Genomic DNA, 6,793 nt, shown 5'->3' on the forward strand with positions numbered 1-6,793 from the left:
GCCCTATCATTCGAGAACTTATGAGTGTGTTTGTTCATTCTTTTAAATGTGAACGTTGTGATTTAGGTAATTTTTGCTGTGCATGCGTGAGTTGTGGTTATGAAGCCGATTTTGCGTGATGATTGATGTCATTCACTTGAAAATGTTTGTTTATAATTTTCGGTGAAGTCCCAGACTATAAGTAATATAGGAAACCACGATCACTGCTTTTTTCATTCCATAAGAATCTCTCTTTTTGGTTATGTTATTGTGATCCTGTATATTCATTGAACTGTATACTATACGTTAGTATACAGTTCAATGTGTATATTGTACCTATAACGGTAGACAACTGCTATTTGCATTGCATGTAAGTGCACGTGCACGGCGTAGTAGTTACTGTTATGGAGGTGGTTATTGACAGTGGATCTATTACCTACTTAAAACCTTATATCTATCTGTATATACGTGTGCGATTACAATGAACGTGTACAAAAATTTCATAAACCGTAACTCGTACATATCTGTATCGATTCCGTAAATTTACTTCGCTGTTTGCAATAAACCAAAGATCATATTACAAGTAGTATGATATTTGACCGTACGTAACTTTGAAACATTTTCAACCTTTGCGACTATGCGCAAGACTTACATATCGCTTACATATACGTACGTAAAAATTACGTTCATTGTAAACTTAACACCTTCGTATGTTTCTATACAGTTCAACTTTGCGAAATTTTTACGTTTTATGTATCTCTTACGTATACGTAGGTACATTGTAAACGCACACTTAATGTCTGTGTACAGTTCATACACGTTATTGTTCTGGTTACGGCTGGTAAAAGTTATAGCGAGGGCGGTAGAATAGACCTGACATAACTTAAATAACCGATTTTTTTGGTTTTTCTAAAAGTAGGTACTCTACAATTTAAGAAAAAAACTAAGGCTGTACCAACGTAACTATCAACACGGAGATATAGTGGTTGTAATTTGATAACCAATTGTAAATAAAGTTATGCAAAGTCTAGAAATAAATTAATTTAAGAGAATTTCTTCATTCTTTTAAATGTGAACTTTGTGCTTTCCGTAATTTTTATTGCGCATGCGGGAGCTGTGGTTATGAACCCGATCTTGGCGGGCTAACGCCAACTTCAAATCACACCGGAATATTTGACCATATTCTGTAGTAGAGGGAATGCCAAACTAACATGGCTGCCTATTTGAATATTCTCGCTTAAGTTTCCCGCGAGAATCTGTCACTCGGGGGCCACTCCGAGTGCACTAAGATCGTGATCGTCATGTAGGACACCTACGTTGTGTAATAACTGGGTTCTCAGCAGGCACTGAGGGTGTTTTATGGATAAGGAACACCAAAAGTAAAAATAAATAGCTGATTAAGTTTATATTGAATCTAATACCAATACGATTACAGAGTGACCCGCATAATGGTTTTTAGCGGCGCCCCTGCAGAGGGTATTAGGTGGTTCTATACTACTCCGGCATTTACCTTACGAATTGGAAAACTGCAGGAAAACCTAATTCGGAGTAGTCCTATAACAAACATCTAATGTACAGCAGTTTTGAGCCCCCTCGAAACCGGGGTAAATACCCAAACCAAACCAAAATGGAATCGAGACATTCTCCAGGTATTACAACACATACATCAGGCAAAACTAAGAAGTGTTAAATATACCTCGACGGCCGGGAGGATTACCCAGGCCCTGTAGACATGGGCTAAAGTTGTTGGGTTCGGAACGAGTGAAAATGTTAGTGTTAGGTTCACCAAGGCCCGTATAAACTTGAATAACTCGATCCCCTCTAAACAAGCACACTTCCCTCTTGATTACTCCAGTCCCAAATAAGCAAATATAATGAAATGCAATGAAATAATCGAGAGTGACTAAAAAGCACAATACGCAAATATGTACACATGCAAGTATGTACAGCACAGATACAGCCCTACCGACAATGAAACATGACTGCCAATACCAACAAAGGTTACACATTAAGAGGTACAAGTGATTGAATCCAGTAAGTACATAAGTAAAAAGTTACAATCTACATTCAAGTTACACACATTATAGATTAATTGAATAAAGCTGTACCTGATACAAAAAAGCAAAAGCACACAGCAACGATTAAGGTATATCAAAATATTTTGAGACAAGCCGTACTTTACACTTCAGCCGGTTACAAGACAAAGACCATGAACACACATGTCAAATCCTATTTATTGAACAACCCAAGCCATTCGGTAATTTGATCTGCTAATACCCCTAAAAACCTCCCGAAAAAAAATTCTCAAAAGAAGGATTTGCGTAAATCGCAACATTCCTACACTCAAAATGTGCGATTCTCCCATAAGCTCAATAATAAATTTGGGAAAAATGGCGGAAATGAGCATATGGCCACACTGTCTTTATAGAGTCACTGTAATATGGGCACCGACAGCATAATACCTATTGGGCATTTACGAAAACTGGAGCGGTAGATCCACGATGGAAAATGTCGGTAAACATTTGATGATGACTGATGAGATGCGGTAACTTTGGTGCATGCCTGTTTATAGAACAATGCTTTTGTCATGTGTAAATGTAGCGCATAAATTTATAAACATATAGAGTAGGAAACAAAGATAGTTCCACAAACAGAACACCCTTCCCCATGTCAAAGGGTGCTGATAAATTATTAAACACAATGGAATAAGTTTCAATCTATAAAATGAACTAAAAATGCCGAAAATTACGATTTTTAGAAATAAACAGATATAGTTTCATCTGTCAAATCGCTACAGCGTTGCCGTCGTGACACACTAATTATCTTAAATTTTCTTATTAGGCCGTTTAATTTCAACTTATAATAGTTTGTTTTTCACCACCTTTATAAATATTTAAAAATCCATTTAGATCCTTTCTATATATCTATTATTAATATTAATTAAAAAATGGTTTCGCGAAATGTGACAAGTTCGCTTCCTGCAATATTTACAAACACGACGAGATTATGGCGCGTTTTGATAAGCATCAAGGCATCGCTATCTTTATTTCTTACTCTGAGATAAACAGCATATACCTACAAGGCTACATTAGCATATACTTACTATCATGAAAGTGTTTCGTAAGATCTAAGGTTTCGAATATAACAAAAAATGTACACAACGGAAGTCCTCTTGATAATTATTGAAGGAAAGCCAAAAAGATTGCAAAGTGAGGTTACAACTCTTGCACCTTTTTTTAGTGGCGCCGCGCGTGGACCAACCAGATGAATACACTCCAATTAGTGATCCATTTCGTTAATGTGATCGGTACATATGGTAATAAAAGAACACTGTAAAATAATTACCTATCACATTTTCGAACGCTACGGTATATATACCGGGATCTAAAGCTCCAATTTTTGTAAATGCCTCATAAATATATTACACCAATAGGCCTTCTAACCACCTCCATAACAGTGGCTACTAAGCCGTGGACTTGAATTTGGTTGGAAGTGGCTGACACATAGAAATTACCGTTAACAGGTACAATACACAGGACCACAAAAACTTATAACCAAAACGAAAAATTATGAAATGAATAAATTAGTAATCGTGGTTTAATATACTATTTAATCTGAAGACTTCGCCGAAAATAAATTACCAAACCTGTCGGCTGTCATGTGATTTAAGCTGAATTTATAGTTCCGTACCCGCAACACCGTACCGTAACGTTTGGAATTACTTGTTGCGCGTGAACATTTATAGTTCCCGTTTACGTTGCGTTAGAACGGTTACGGTACGTAGGAAATGCCCAAATCTTATTCCTTACGGTAAATCGCGCTAACGCGCCTGTCTTCGATAGTACTCGGATAATTCAAACAGTTGAGTTTATCCGGACGTTCGTTTCGTTTATTTACAGTAATTATTGACACTTTGTTGGTTATTATTATTTTGAAATGCACGTTACTCTTACTGACAGATGACATACAATGGCAGATAAATACGCAAGCTCATCTCTTACCACTACGGTAACTATAAATCGCATAATTTTCGTTAACGTCAGATTTTACGGTTCCGTTCTTACGGCTACGGAACTATAAAGCCGGATCCGGCTTTAATGTGAATAACTGCAACAATTACACAAAATCGGCTTCATAACCACAGCTCCCGCATGAGCAAAACAGATGACCAAAATCACAACGTTCACATTTAAAAGAATGACCAAAATACCCTTAATCATTAAGTTCTCGAATTTTAGGGCACTTCCAGAAAAACCGCGAGCAGGGTGTTAAAGAGGAACATCCCTTCTATCGCCCCTATAGGGGATTTTCTTCTAACCTCTCTGTAACTTCTTTAATGCGATGTCAAAGTTAGGTGTTCTATTTAGAAATGTGCTAGGTCAAAAAAATTAATTTCTCAAATTCTGGAGCACTTCTAGAAAAACTTTAACAGGGGTTTTTAAGAGGAACTACGCTTCTATCATCCCTGCGAGGACTTCTCTTTCAATCTGCCTTTTGGTATGTAGGGAAGTTACATTTCTCGATGTGTGGTTCACTTTTGAAATAAACGCTTCCAGATGACGAATAGGATAATCGTTTAATTATCAGGATACAAATTTTGTTGACAATATTTGTGTAACTTTGTTAGCGAATGACACGTCTTCGTTTACATACTACGGTGCACCCATCAAACAGAACGAGATACGTGTCTAACAATGTCTCACGTGCTCGTGTTTCTACACAGGTACATGTATTAGCATCTTGTAAATATACAAATCTCTCATTCAATGGAGATTACATATTTAACTAATCGTGTTAGTAGATATATCACGATTGAACTCGACATAATTTCCATTACGAAGGAGCATCAACTTGTCGATGTGCTTGTTCCTTACAAGAGTCGTAGAACATGAGCTTCGTTCCATTAACACGGTTTATCTCTGGACTCTTTATCCATTATTAATTCCCACGAACCTGTAACTGTTCACTCAATTTGCATTACAGGTAAGAATAAGTGAAATTTGAGATTACCTATTTTTATAGCGACAGCGTACACCTCCAATTTATTGTTAAGGGGACCCGGCGCCTCTTGCACATCTTTCGATTTCCATCGGCCTTTTTCTTGCTTTATATTAAACAATATTGCGCAGCAGGTGCAAATCCTACATTCATTGTTTACTGTTATCATAAAAGGAATCGTAAAATTGGACTTACCGAATATGTACGTAAAAACTGTAAAGGTCACGTGTGACCGACGTAAATAACCCAATAAATCGCTTGCCTTCTCAAAATTGATGAACGTATAAATAATCCATTTATACGTTCGATGTAAGTAACAATCAATAACAGCTGTTTTGTTTTTGCGCAACCGCAAATAAAACGTACCTAAGACCTACGGCTACTTTCCTTCTCTAACGTAACTGCGCATTTGCATGCAGAGTAATTTTCATTCATACCATTTCCATTTGATACATTAAATTTGTGTCTCATTCTTATGCGATACATTTTATGCAGACCGAATTTCCATTGTATGTATAAGCACACTTAAAATGCGCTGTATTTTAATGCGGTGTATCGCATAGAAATGATTCACAAAATAATTCGACGTTCATTTGAATTAAAAGATGCACTATTAAATTCATTGGAATTCAATGCTACATCTTAAACTTCGATTTAATTTTTATGCCATACCTTACGAATAATTTCATTTCCATAGGTAATGTCGCAACGGGTATCTATTTTAATCCCATACGTGAATAAAGTTTGTTCTTTAAAGTGCATATATACGAATTTCAATGCATGCGATTTAATTTGATATACGCATGAGAATGGTTTACATTTTTTTTGGATGCAAACATACTCGACTCAATTTTATTTAATATCAATTCAATTACACACAGCAGCAAATGTATTTCACTTCTGGTATAGCTGGACAGTTCCAAATAAATGCCTTATGTGTTTAAATCTTTTATAGAAATTGCTATTTATTTTGATGCATGACAATTAAATTGGCAATGTTTAATATTCATCTCTGTCATCTTGTAGTGTTTTAGGATTCAAACGCTGAAATCCATATTAACATTTCTTACATTTGCATACATTTGGCTAACATTTTTTTGAGATGTTGAATTTGTTGGTAACAATTCAATTGTTATTTAAATATCTTCATATACGTTATAAATGTATAATAAATAGTAAAACGGCGCACCATAATCGTTGATGTAGGTAGAACGTCAACAGATCCTCAGGACCTGCTATTCCTATATACAGGGAATTTTTCTTAAATGTGTACATATGGGTATGCATATTAAAAAAAAAGATCAAATGCATGGAGTAGGAGATGGATGTAGGCAACCAACGCTACACGCGACAAACGCGTTACTATCCGGATGCCATGTTAATATTCAACTTTAGCGCCTTTTCTATACATCTTTGGATTAAAACATCACAATTAGAAGCTAATAATAAAAATGAAGACTAATAGCTAACCTTAATTTTTGACAGCAAATACTTAATTCAGTTACGGTTTCCATAGAAGACGCAGATTATCATTTAAAAGAAATTCGTATAGAATTGGTTGCCTATTTTAGTAATCTATTCCGTGCATTTGTTCCGTTTTGTAAGTTATGTAGCTCAATAACAAATTTGGAAAAATAGTCTGTATACAATCACTATCGGACACATAAAATTAGAAATAGAGGGTAGATAAGTCATCGTAATTAAGCAAATAGTGGCTCCTTACGTGTGCATCCACTAAGAAATTCAATTTGTAACCTCCATATGAGGAAAAAAATGTATCTCGATCCAATAGTAATTCGAGATCAAACAAACATCC

The 6,793-nt window shown here is 35.8% G+C and overlaps 1 long non-coding RNA gene across 2 annotated transcripts; it reads right to left on the bottom strand.

Annotated features, from left to right (window-relative positions):
- Nucleotides 1-4,536: 4,536 nt before the first annotated feature.
- On the bottom strand, nt 4,537-5,694 carry LOC116172111. 2 transcript variants are annotated; one of them, XR_004145586.1, is made up of 3 exons: nt 5,173-5,674; nt 4,990-5,120; nt 4,537-4,938 (listed from the first exon to the last, which is right to left on the bottom strand). It is a non-coding gene; the product is annotated as an uncharacterized LOC116172111 (long non-coding RNA). The 2 variants fall into 2 exon arrangements; XR_004145585.1 differs by having other exon boundaries at nt 4,537-5,120; nt 5,173-5,694.
- Between the last annotated feature and the right edge of the window lie 1,099 nt (nt 5,695-6,793).

Source organism: Photinus pyralis, unplaced genomic scaffold (assembly GCF_008802855.1).
Source record: "Photinus pyralis isolate 1611_PpyrPB1 unplaced genomic scaffold, Ppyr1.3 Ppyr1.4_LG5, whole genome shotgun sequence".
In the NCBI taxonomy this organism is placed as follows: domain Eukaryota; kingdom Metazoa; phylum Arthropoda; class Insecta; order Coleoptera; family Lampyridae; genus Photinus; species Photinus pyralis.